Here is a 13619-nt window from a genome sequence, read left to right on the forward strand (position 1 = left end):
TTAGCTTTTCATTGTTAGAATGACAGTGACAATTGGTTTTTCCAAATACTTATTGCTGTGAAGAATTAATAATCCTTAGAAGCTTCATTTTGGTTTATTAGCATTTAGGGGCATGTGTTATAGAACACATTCTATGGTGTTATTTGATGCAGAATTAAGAGAGGATGAGTCAAAGTGATAAAAAGTGATATTGTAAGTACATCTATTTTTTTTAGTGTTATAGTAGTTGTTTTTATTGTCATTTATAGTTATGAAAGATTTTTTTTAAAGATTTTATTTATTTGACAGAAAGAGGGATCACAAGTAGGCGGAGAGGCAGAGGGAGGGGGAAGCAGACTCCCCACTGAGCAGAGAGCCTGATGTGGGATCGATCCCAGGACCCTGAGATCATGACCTGAGCAGAAGGCAGTGGCTTAAACCATTAAGCCACCCAGGCATCCCATGAAAGATATTTTTATTTGATGAAAAGCTCTTCAGGGCATCCCTTTCATACTGTTTCTTTTTGTGCAGCACTTAAAACATTGCAATTTTATTATTAAACATTATCAGTTTCTGGATATTAGAGGGTGGAATTAAGAGCAGGGTTGGTGATAATTGGCCCCCTTTCCCAGGTATTTATGTTAAGTAGCACCAATTTTTTGCATGGGCTGTGAATGTATATCTTTGTTTATATGGATATTGTTAGGATGCAACCTTTGTGAAGGAAGGAGTCACGAAAAGAGACTGTTAAACTACTATAGTAGTGGTTCTCAAACTTCAGGGTATAGAAGAATCATTTGGTCAGCTTCTTAAACCACAGATTATTGGATCCCACTTGAAGTTTCTGATTCTGTAGATCTAAGATAAGACTAGAAATTTGCATATTTGTAAGTTCCTGGTGATGCTAATGCTGACTCTTCTTGTCTTAGAGATTTAAGACTGATAAAGCTGACAGAAAAATCTGAAGACAGACTTCACTTTAGGAAATGAATGTGGATTAGAAATCTAAGAGGCAGTTAGGGTATATGGTCACCTGCCAGAAAGACATAATTATCAAACATTCTTTTTATTTTTTCAAAGCTGTAAGTTTACATAGCTTTAAAAGTTAGTAGCACCAAGACATTTATAATAAACATTACTGTCCTATCCCCTTCCTCCCCATTCCTGCGTTTTTTTGCTTCCTAAAGGCAGTCACTTTTAATTAAGTCAGGTGATCTGACGTTCACTTGATCTCTCTCTCATGAGTGCGCACACACAGAATGCCTTTATAGTGTATGCACATCGCCTGTACAAAGCAAAATAAATTTGTAAGCATCTAGTTGAAATACAGAGAAGGGAAAGCACAAACATTTCTAATGTGCAAATAAGTAGAATTAGACAAATTATATTAATTTACTGTCTAGTATTTTTTAAAATGTGAATCTTAAAATATGAAGAGCTCTGATAGCTATAGTTTCAATGTTGGTCTACCAAATCTTCCCTACAAGGTTTTAGATTGATAAATAAGAAAAAGGAGGGCATTTCAGATGGGAAGAATAGCTGGTGTAGAAATTTAGAAGCAGGAAAAAGCAGACGTAGAGATGGATCTAATGAGAAAGGTGATTTAGTATTTATTTTCGTAATTCATTGATCTTTCCTTGTCTATTTGAATAAAATACCTTCCCTGCTAAATAGCAGCTTCTAGTGGCCGTGATAGATACATAAGTAAAATAATAAAACTGTGGTGGTACATGCCAGCATAGAGTCAGATACACACACACACACACACACACACACACACACACACACACACACAGTAATATATATTATTGTGGGAGTAGGGAATACTTGTTTAAGTTGAAAATAATTTGGGGGTTGGCTCATAGATAAAATTTAAATTTGATCCAGTGGGAAATAGGACAGACACCATTGTGGTTTCTAACATAAGAGAATGACTATATTTAATGTCATTGTTTCTGAATGTATAGTGGCAAGGTAATAATTATCCCCAAACTAAACTTATGGTGTGTTGATTCATGGTTCTTTTATATATCTATGACAGTTGTACTGCTGGTCCTCTTGATGAATTGTTTGAATAACCAGGAGTGAAGTTGTGGAGTAAAACCTATCTACCAATTTGGGGATGGAGGAGGACAGACTAACATAATTTCTCATAATTTGCTGTACACTGAAGCCATATACTATTATATAAATAATTGAATAGTGAACTTAAAACTGTAAGAAAGATGGCAAAATAAATATATTAGGGAACATAGTTAAAAAGTTGTTACCGTGGCTATGAGGAAACTCTACTGGAAAACAGTAGCTTGGAGTTCTTTGATCAGTGATGGAGTAACTCACTTTTAGTATATGTGCTGCCGAAGCGAGCACTCTCACTTTTAAAAAGATTAAACTGTAGTTGGTTGAAAAGGAGAGAGGTGCTATCTCAATGAGAATCATCCTCTGAAAATAACAGTTTCTGTTAAGCAGTCTTTAAATTTTAATCATCGTTTGACAAAGTTTACACATACATAAAATAGCTATATTTTATCATTTACATAAAAATGAAAAGCTAAAGGAAACTGATGTGATTATTTACTACTGAGACTATTCTTTTAGGATATAGGTTTTACATACAGAGGAAGTGAGGAAAGTATGGATGTCCTTACATAGAGAGGAAGCGATGTCCTTAGAACTGCTTTTAAGTTTAATTTTAGGATACCAGGTTATACTTGTATTTTATATATTGGCAAAATACATTTCTTGACTTCAAATTAGGTTATCTGAAAGAAATTTTCCTGTTTTTGTTTTGTTGCTTGTTTTTCTTCATTTTGGTTACTGTTTAGTATTTATTTGGGTGGTTTTAAAGTATTTTATTGATTTGAAGATTAACATTTGACTCTTAAGTATAGGATTAAAGAGACTTTTCCTTTTAAATATTTTTTGATGAAAAAATTAAGATCTTAGGGCAGATTCTGTGAAACAGTATGAAGGAGACATGAAAACCACCCCGAGATAATCACATTTTTATTAATCCTCACTGAATATCTTCATTTTTATTGGGATAAATTAGGGTCTGAATTCTGATATTTAGATTTACAAGCTCATCCATTCAAATTCGTCAAGTTTTGTATGTTTTGTGAAATGTAAGGGGTAATATACAGATGGCTAAATTGGCTATTTCCCTCATAAGACAAAATTTGTCAGGTGAATTAAGAACATGGGTTTTGGTAGGTCAGCACATTTTATTCCTTTTCCCTGCCTGTTTTCTTTAATAACTATATATTGAAGTTGGTGATGCTAAACTCTGAAGGCATGAGTGCCTAGCCCTGCTCCTTTGCCGGCAGGTTTTTGACCTCAAAGTCTAACATAAAGAACATAATAACATAAGTAATTGCTGTAAGATGTATGCTAGCAGAAATATGTACAGAGTGCCAGGGAGCACCGCTGGCAAATGGGTTAGGGATGCAGATGTAATGGAGAAGAAAGTGACACATGAGCCGAGTCTTGAAGTCGTATGCTGTGGAATGAATAAGGACATTCCAAATAGAGGGAATATATGCCTGTTGTTGATGAGTGAATGAGAATGGGATCTGTTTGGGAACTATAAGTAGTTTGTAATGAGTTTGGTAACATAAGCAGGTGACATAAGCAGATGATGGAGCATCTTGTAGAACAGTAGAAATAATGGTAACCATCCTTGCAGTTTGAAGAAATTGCATGTCTAAAAGTTATTAAGCATACTAAGAGTGACATAAAAGGGCTTTTATAGTGGTATAACTTTCTCCACCATACGGTCATGCTTAGGGGATCAAAATACTCATTTGACTGATCCAGGCAGTTGGACACTTGAAAATGCTTGATAAAGTTTTAAAAAATTCAGTGCCCTTTTCACGCCAAGGCACTTAAAAGAGGAGTGTTGAGGATGGATTTACACTTTGGCTTTGTGTTTTCCTCATGCTTTTTACTTTTTTTTAAGAAAATTGTGTTGTTTATAAACTAATTTCTCTCTTCTTGTTATTTCTTTTTGAATTTATCAGTAAATATCCTAAGTTCATTTTTCATATGCCTAATCATATAGTCTCTTTTATTTGTGTTTATTTTTTCTTTTTTTGGTTTGTTATAGGTAAATGTTTTCTGGGTAACTCATATAGTATATCACTGTGACAGTGATAATGCTACACTCTCTTATTTGGTTCATTAGAATAATGTTTAAACGCAGAAAATAACTTTTTAAGACCTAGTATATTCTAATTTTCTGTTATATTTGTCTTCTGGGAATAAAGTAGTATTTAACCTGCTTTGGATCATGTCACATGACCCCAAATTTAAATGTAAAATTGCTGTCAATTTCATGTGTGATTTAAAAAATATCTTAGTTTGATCAAGAGTAACTCACCTGATCTTTTGATAGATTGCTTTGGAGAATATCTGAGAATTGTGTAAATTATTTTGGATTTTTTTGGATGCAAGCCAAAATATAAATTAGTAATTAGAAAGCACTGCTCATTTTCTAAAAAGATTACATCAAAGTATAATTTGAATGCATCATGTTCTTTCTAAGTTAGTTTATGTAATTGTTCATTTCATCTTTTTTTTTTTTTTAAAGATTTTATTTATTTATTTGTCAGAGAGAGAGAGAGAGAGGGAGAGAGAGCAAGCACAGGCAGACAAAATGGCAGGCAGAGGCAGAGGGAGAAGCAGGCTCCCTGATGAGCAAGGAGCCCGATGTGGGACTCGATCCCAGGACGCCGGAACCATGACCTGAGCCGAAGGCAGCTGCTTAACCAACTGAGCCACCCAGGCGTCCCCAATTTCATCTATTTTTAAAAATGGATTATCCTGCCCTATAGATGAATGGTAAAAATACTAAAAAATTTTTAGAAAAATGTATAGACTTTATATAGCTTATTTACCAAATGTAAATCTGCAGAATAAGAAAGTAAAATAATTACAAAAATGTATATTTATTTTTTATAAAAAATAAAAAGGCATGAAGTTGACCTCTGTACTTTATCTTTCTAAAAGCCTGCTTTTTTTCTATTTTCTTGTTAATTATGAAACTGAAAGTAGTCTTGATGCCTAAAAATTTTAATGGTAAAGTATTTGGTAAAGAAAAGAGTTTTTAAAAAAAAATTTGTAATTAATTTTTTTAATTTTATTTTTTTTCCGTGTTCCAAAATTCATTGTTTATGCACCACACCCAGTGCTCCATGCAATATGCACCCTCCACAAAACCCACCAACAGGGTCACCCCATCCCCCACCCCCCTCCAAAACCCTCAGTTTCTCATGGTTTGTCTCCCTCTCCAATTTTCCCCAACTCCCTTCTCCTCTCCATCTCCCAATGTGAAAAGAGGGTTTATTAAAATGCTTTTTGAGTCTTGTCATAATGATACCAGAGTATCACCCACATAAGCTGTTTCTGTTTCCTGTGAATTATTACATCAGTTATGTATTATATTCAGTTATGTATTATATTCTCACTGTATTCCTGCCATCTTTAGATATTATTGTTAATTTTATCTCCTTGCTGATTTCTTGGACTCCCCCTCCTCCAGTGGCATTGGGTTTTGAAGAGGGAGTAAGTAAGGAGGGGGTTGGCTAGTTTTTGTTTTGTTTTGTTTTTACCAGCTTTACTGTAGTGCTATTGATCTGCAGTGATTTGCATATATTAAAGTGTACATTGGATGAATTTTGACCTGTGAATATATCACCACTATCAAGGTGACAAAATACCCATCACTCCAAAAAGTTTTCTTATGCCTCCTTCTAATCTATTCCTTTTATTGCTTTTCCCCTTCCTCCTTGGGCCCATGTCAACAGTGATTGTTTGTGTCACTATGGATCAGTTTATATTTTCTAGAATTTTATATAAATGGTATTATACAGTAAGAACTTGTTTTTGTCTGGCTTCTTTTACTCAGCATAATTATTTTGGGGATTCTTCAATGTTGTAGCTGTGTAATGGGTAGGTAGTATTACATTGTATGGCCATACCAGAATTTTTATATCTATTTATCTCTTGTTGAACAATTTGAGTTTCCAGTTTTGGTTATTACAAAGCTGTTTTGAACATATAGGTACAAGTCTTTGTGTGGACATATACTTTGATTTCTCTTGGGCAAATATCTATGATTGAAACAGCAGGCATTTCTTTAACATTTTAAGAAACTACCCAACTCTTTTCTAAAGTGGTTGTACCATCGTCCATTGCCAACAGTTGAGAGTTCTGGCTGCTCTGCATCCTTGTCAACACTTCATCTGGTTAGTACTAGTATGTATGGTTAGCCATTCTAGTGGGTATGTAGTATAGCTCACTGTGATTTTAATTTGGATTTCCTTATTAATGATGTTGAGCATTTTTCCATGTTCTTATTGCAGTCCCTATTCTCTGTTCAGATCTTTTGCCCCCTCCCTTTTATTGTTGGTCTCTTTATTATCGAGTTATAAGAAATCTTTTTATATCCTATTCAGGTTGTTTGTCAGATCCATGTTTTGCAAATATATTTGCTCAGTTTGTGGCTTATCTTTTCATTTTTCTAACAATTAAATCTACTTTATGAACTTTTTCTTAAACAGATTGTTTTTATTGTTGTATATAATAAATTTTTACATACCCCAAGGTCACAGAAATATTTCCTTATGATTTTTTTCTAGTTGTATAAATTTTTGTATATGGCGTGAGGTATGGGTTGAGTTTCACTTTTTTGCATTTTACAATTACTACAGCTTGTTTTGTTGAAAAGATAATCTGTTTTCCAGTCGGTTGCCTTTGCACTTTTGTAAATAATCATTTGGCTGTGGGGGCTATTTCTAGATTCTCTATTCTGTTATTCTTTGTCTTTTTGCTAAGTAATACCATATTTATCCTGGAGTATTGTAGCTTTATAGCTAGTCTGGAAATCAGGTAGTGTAAATCTTCCAACTTTGTTCTTGTTTCTCAAAACCATTTTGACTATTCTAATTCCTTTGACTTTCCATATATGTTTTAGAATCAGCGTGTCAATTTCTACAAAAACGCTGTTGGAATTTTGATTAGGATTACATTGAGTCTATAAATCAGTTCAGGGAGAATTGACATGGTTTATTTCTCTAAATTATCTTTGATTTTTATGTGTGGGTGATGCTGTTAATTTAGGTACTAACTCATTTTCCTGAGCACCCTTACTAATTCTAATGTTTTTAGTCTTTTAAAGTTTTCTTGATTGGTAACTGTATTATATGCAAATCATTTTGCCTGTTTTTCTATAGTTTTATCTTATTTGTTTCATATCTTACTGAGTTGATGATCGATTTCTTCACATTTTGACACGTTTTCTCCCAAATAGAAATTATAGAGATATTAATCATGTTTTTATAGATTGTATTTTTGTTAAATCCTGTTAGCAGTCAGATAACTGATAACTAGAGTAAGGACTTAAAGAAAAATGCAAAGTCAAAAAGGAGAGTAACTCTTCTAGAAGGCAAGTTGGAATCTTCATATTAAAGATGCGCTTTTATAGTTCTACTAATGTTTTCTCAAGTATGTGTTTTGAGATGTGTTTAATTTCTTCATTAAAGAGGTTCTGTAGATTTTTTTTTTTTTTTTCGGAACTTTTTTTAAACAGATTTTTACATTTTTTTTTTTTTTTTTTTTTTTTTTTTTTACTTCGGTACTTTTCAAACCCTAAAATGCTAACAAATAGAGTTAATTTCTAAGAGGGCATATAGTATGCAGCATTTTCCAAATCTAAGCAGAGAATTTTCTAAGGAAGAGCATATAGTCAGTGAAAAATACTTTGTGAAAGACTGTGCTCTAAAAGTGCAGCTGACGGTTCAGAACCAATGATGGTAAAACTGATAGCACTTAAGCACAAATTGAGGCCACAGCACAAGTAGAATTGTATTCATCACTGCTTTGCACTTGCAGTTTTCTTTTTTACTGAAGTATAATTAATATACAGTGTTATACTGGTTTCCAGTGTACAACATGAATTTTATAATTCTGTACATTACTTAGTGCTTACCACAATATGTGTAGTTACCAGGCAACATTACTACAGTACTATTGACTATATTCCCTATGCTGTACCTTTAATATCCATGACCTATTTTATAACTGGAAATTTGTACCTCTTAATCCCCTTTATCAGTTCCACTCATCCTCTACCCATCTGCCTTCTGGCAGCCACAAGTTTGTTCTTTGTATTTAAGAGTGTTTTTTTTTTTTTTCCCTTGTTCATTTTGTTTTTTAGATTCCAAATATAAATTAAATCATATGATATTTATCTTTCTCTGACTTATTTCACTTAGCATAATACCCCTTCTGCCCATTCATGTTGTTGCAAATGGCAAGATCTTGTTCATTTTCATGGCCCAGTAATATTCCATTGTGTGCGCATGTGTATATACATACATACATACATTCATATTTATCTATATATAGCATATCTTCTTTATCCTTTCATTTATTAATGAGCACTTGGGTTGTTTCCATATCTTGGCTATTGTAAATAATGCTGCAGTTAACATAGGAGTGTGTATGTTTTTGAATTAGTATTTTCATTTTGTTTGGGTAAATACCCAGTAGTGGAGTTAATTGAATCACATGGTATTTCTATTTTTAATTTTTTGAGGAACCTCCATACTGTGTTCCACAGTGGTTGTACCAGCTTACATTCTTACCAACAGTGCACACAGATTCTTCCTTCTCTACATCTTCATCTACACTTTTTTCTTTTTTATGCTAGCCATTCTGACTGATGTGAGGTGATATTTCACTGTAGTTTTGATTTGCATTTCCCTAATGATTAGTGATGTTGAGCATTTTTTCATGTGCCTGTTGGCCATCAGTGTCGTCTTTGGAAAAATGTTTACTCAGGTCCTCTGCCCATTTTTAAAATTGGATTGCTTGATTTTTTTTTTGGTGTTGAGTTGTAGGAGTTTTTTGTATACTTTGGATATTAGCCCCTTAGCAGATATATCATTTGCAAATATCTTCTCCCATTCACTGAATTGCCTTTTTGTTTTGTTGATGGTTTCCTTTGCTGTGCAAAAGCTTTTTATTTTTGTGTAGTTTCAATAGTTATTTTTTATATTTTTACAGATTTTATTTATTTGAGAGAGAGCACAAGCAGGGGGAAGGCCACAGGGAGAGGGAACAGTAGACTCTTTTCACTGAGTGTGGAGCCCAATGGAGAGCTTGATCCCAAGACCCTGAAATCATGACCTGAGCCCAAGTCAGATGCTTAACCTATTGATTGAAAAACCTATGATTTTTTAAAATGTATTTTTTATTTTGGTTTGCTAATATTTAGTTGAGGATTTTTGCATCTATGCACACCAGGGATATTGACCTGCAGTTTTCTTTTTTTTTTGTAGTGTGTTTGTCTGGTTTTGATGTTAGGGTAATGTTGGTCTTGCGGAAGTTTTCCTTTCTCACTTTTTAGAAGAGTTTGGTTTGGTAGAATTCATATGTGAAACCATCTGGTCCTAGACATTTGCTCAGACTTTTTTGATTGCTGATTTAATTTTGTTGCTAGTAGGTTTGTTCAGATTTTCTCCCCCCCCCTTATTCAGTTTTCGAAAATTGTATATTTTTAGGAATTTATCCATTTCTTCTAGATTGTGCAATTTGTTGGCATATACTTTTTCATAATAATCACTTAAAATTCTTTGCATTTCTATGGTGTCAGTTATTTCTCTTCATTTTGGATTTTGTCTTCTTGGTTTCATTAATCTTTTTAAAATTTTATGTGTATGTGTATCTATATATCCATCTATACACATAATTTCCTTCCTTCTATTGGGTTAGGCTTTTTCTTTTTCTGTAAAGTTAGTTCGTTTGAGATTTTTTGTTTTGTTTTGTTGAAGTAGTTCTGTATTGCTATAAACTTTCTTAGAACTACTTCTGCTCTGTCCCAATGATTTTGGATTGTGTGTTTCCCTTTTTATTTGTGTCCATGTGTTTTTTGATGTCCTCTTTGATTTATTGGTTAACTCACTCATTGCTTAGTAGCATGTTGTTTAGCCTCCATGCATTTGTGTTCTTTCCAGATTTTTAAAATTTCTGATTTCATATCGTGGTTGGAAAAGATATGTGACATTTCAATCTTAACTCCACTTTCTCTTCCACATTTTAAGTATATGATCTCCTATCTTACATCTTTTTATGTCTCTTGAATAATTTATTGAGACTTATTTTGTGGCCTAACATGTGATCTCTCCTGGAGAATGGTCCATGTGGACTTGAAAATAATGTGTATTTTTGGATGGAATATTCTGTATATATGTTTGGTCTATTGTGTTTTTCAAATCTACTGTTTCCTTGTTTTTGAGTCCAGGTGATCCATCCATTGATATAAGTAGATGTTAAAATTCTCTATTACTTTATTGCTGTCAAATTTCTCCCTTTATGTCCATTAGTGTTTGCTTTATCTATCTAGATGCTCCAATGTTGGGTGCTTAGATATTTATACTTGTTATATCCTTTTGTTGGATTGATCCCTCAATTATGTAGTGTATTTCTTTGTCTTGCTACAATCTTGGTTTTAAAATCTGTTGTGTCTGATATAATTATTACTGCCCCAGTTTTTTTTTTTTTAATTTCCATTTGCATGGTTTATGTTTTTCCATTTTTTTTTTCATTTTTAGCCTGTATGATTCTTTAGGTCTGAAAGAAGTCTCTGGTAGGCAGTGTATAAGTGGGTCTTGTTGTTTTTAAAATCTATTCAGTTACATATATTTTATAGTTGGAGCATTTAGTCCATTTACATTTAATTTTTGATAGCTATGCATTTATTGCCATTTTGTTAATTGTTTTCTGGTTGTTCTTGTAGTTTCTCTTTTCTTGCTCTCTTGCCTTATGTTTGATGGTTTTGTGTGTATCTATAGGTTTTTTACATTATGGTAATGCACATATGTATATTTGTATTAAGTTGATGGTCACTTGAGTTTGAACATATTATAAATTGAACACATTCTGAAACTGCTACATTTTTACCTCCCCCTCCACATTTTATGTATATGACTGCATATTTTACATGTTTTTATTTAGTGTCTCTGGACTAATTTTATAGACCTAATTCACTTTACTACCTTTGTATTTTAACCTCCATACTGGCTTTATAAGTGATATATTACTACCTTTACTATATGTTTGCTTTTAAAATACACTTCAAGTCCCTTTAACATTTCTTGTAAGGCTGTTTTAGTGGTGATGGTGCTCCTTTAACTTTTTTCTGTCTTTATCTGTCTTTTGGTCTGCAAAGTTTCTGCTGAAAAATCAAGCGATAGTCTTACAGGGTTTCTCTTATATGTAGCTTTTGCTGCTTTTAAAAATCTCTTTATCATTACTTTTTGCCATTTTAATTATTATATGTTTTGGTGTGGAACTTCTGGGGTTAATCTTGTTTTAGGGGCTTTCTGTACTTCCTAGATTTGGAAATCAAATCCCTCCCCCCCGATTACGAAATTTTCAGCTCTTTCTTCAAACATGTTTTCTGTCCCCTTCTCTCTAACTTCTTTTTTTAGGGATTTTTATAATATAAATGTTATTACACTTAATAGTGTCACTGAGTTCGCTTAATGTATTCTCAATTTTTATTACTATATTTTTTTCTTTCTGCTCTTCAACTCAGTTGCTTTCCATTATCCTGTCTTCCACATCGCTGATCCATTCTTCTGCATCCTCTATTCTGTGGATTCCCTTTAGTGCATTTTTTCACTGCTTGAATTCTTGAGCTCTATGGATTCTTTCATATATTATCCATCTCTTTAAGTTCTCACTGAGTTCTTCCACTCTTTTCTCAAGTGCAGTGAATATCTATGATCATTACTTTGAATTATCAGGCATTTTGCTTATCTCCATTTCATTTAATTCATTTTCTGTCCTTTTGTCCTGTTCTTTCATTTAGGACACACTCTCCTTTCTCCTCATTTTGTCTAATTCTTGTGTTTGTTACTATGTATTAGAGAAGCTGGCTCCATTCTCCTGGTCTTGAAAGTAGTGGCCTTGTGTACAGCGGGTCCTGTGGTGCCCTGTCGCTCAATCCCATTTAGTCATCAGAACCAGGCACTCCAGGGTGTCTTCTGTGTGGACTGCATGCACCCTACTCTTGCGGCTGAGCCATGCTTGTTTTCAGCCCATTTAGCTGCAATGACCTGATCTGCCTGCTGTGAGTGCACCGGTCAGGGTTTTGTCCCTGTGCTATTAGGAGGCTTTACTGAGGCCACCACAAGCTTTAGGTGGGTGGGGCCAGCAGCCAGATGAGGTGTCTGCAGTTAACCTCCCTGCCACAGTTGCAGGTGCATTGAATGGAAGGGCTTGCTCCCTGTGCAACCAGCTAAGAGGCTCAGCTATACAAGAACCGCAGGCATGCTGGTGCGTGGGGTTATCTTCCCCTCTCCTCAGGACAGTCGTCACTTTGGAGTGGTGGTCTCTGCGGAGGCTGCTTGCAGGGCGTGGTAGAGCTGGAGGTGCTTTGGAGGGAAGTCAGCCAAGGCAGGCAGGATAGATGGGTGGGTCCTTAGGAGAATGCAGGGGCCAGGCATGTTGTACTAGCAAGATAGATACTGTTAGTTCTGGCTTTCCAGGTTGGGGAAAGGAAACAACAAAATGCCAGCATTTTGTTCCTGGAGAAATTTCCTGAAGATCCCTGCCCTGCCCACATAGGTTCTGAGATTAGTAAATAAATCTCCTTCATGTATATCCAGGCACTTTCAAACTGCTGCTCTGTGCTGTGTCTCTGGCCCAGTTCATTATGCTGGCTTTTAAAGGGCAGGGACTAGGTTTCCTGTCAACCTTGGCCCTCCCTGGTATTAAGCCCAGTGAGGTTTAAAGTACCTGGAGTTAAGTCCTGCTTATTTGAAAATCTTGTTAAGTTAAGCCCCACTTGTTTTCAAAGCCAGATGTTTGTTGTGGGGACTCATCCTCCCAATGTGGGTCTCCATTGCCTGGTGTGGTATCTGATTTTCTGGCTTCTCTGTGCTTGGGGTGGCCCTCCAATTTGTGTTTAGTCTTTTTGGAGTTTCTGCCTCTCCTGCCTTTTCAGTGTGACCTCCTCTCTGTGAGTAATGTGGAAGGTCTTTTCTGCTAGTCTTCAGGTCATTTTCAGAGCCAGTTGCATATATGTAGTGGTTATTTTGTTATGTCTGTGTCTGTGGGATGAAGGGAACTCAGGATCCTCTTCTGGATCTTTCCTGAACTCCCCTGCCTCTCTTTTTTTTGAAAGCTAATTTTGTTTAAGAATATCCTTAATGAAACAGCAAATGTTATTAATTTTATTCAATCTTTACCTTTGAGTATGTTCTTTAAATATTCTGTGTGAAGAAATAAGAAGTACTCATGAAACAGTTTGGCCTCATACCAAAGTATGTGATTGTCTTGAATAAAAGCACTTATAAAGATATTTGGGTTGAAAGTTAAGGTACTCACTTTTTAAAGTTTACAGTTTTTACGGAAAAGAACGACAACAAGTAATTATTTCTCAGATGTGGGTATTTGCAGATATTTTCTCAAAAATGAATGGAATGAGCCTGTCACTTCATGGAAAATTGACATTGATGGCCAAAGATAAAATTTGAGCTTCTGAGCAAAAATTTGGATTTTGGAAAACTGTCCTCCCTCTACCCCCAATTGGTAGACAGTTCCCAAGACAAAGACTTTTCTCATTTTATCAG

The 13619-nt window shown here is 34.6% G+C and overlaps 1 protein-coding gene across 1 annotated transcript in view; it reads left to right on the forward strand.

Annotated features, from left to right (window-relative positions):
• Positions 1 to 13619, forward strand: part of LOC111147387 (succinate dehydrogenase complex assembly factor 3) — a 61156-nt gene that overhangs the window by 31739 nt on the left and 15798 nt on the right. The window lies entirely within an intron of this gene.

The sequence above is a fragment of the Enhydra lutris genome, unplaced genomic scaffold, assembly GCF_002288905.1.
Source record: "Enhydra lutris kenyoni isolate GAN:26980312 unplaced genomic scaffold, ASM228890v2 scaffoldscaffold16, whole genome shotgun sequence".
Lineage (NCBI taxonomy): Eukaryota > Metazoa > Chordata > Mammalia > Carnivora > Mustelidae > Enhydra > Enhydra lutris.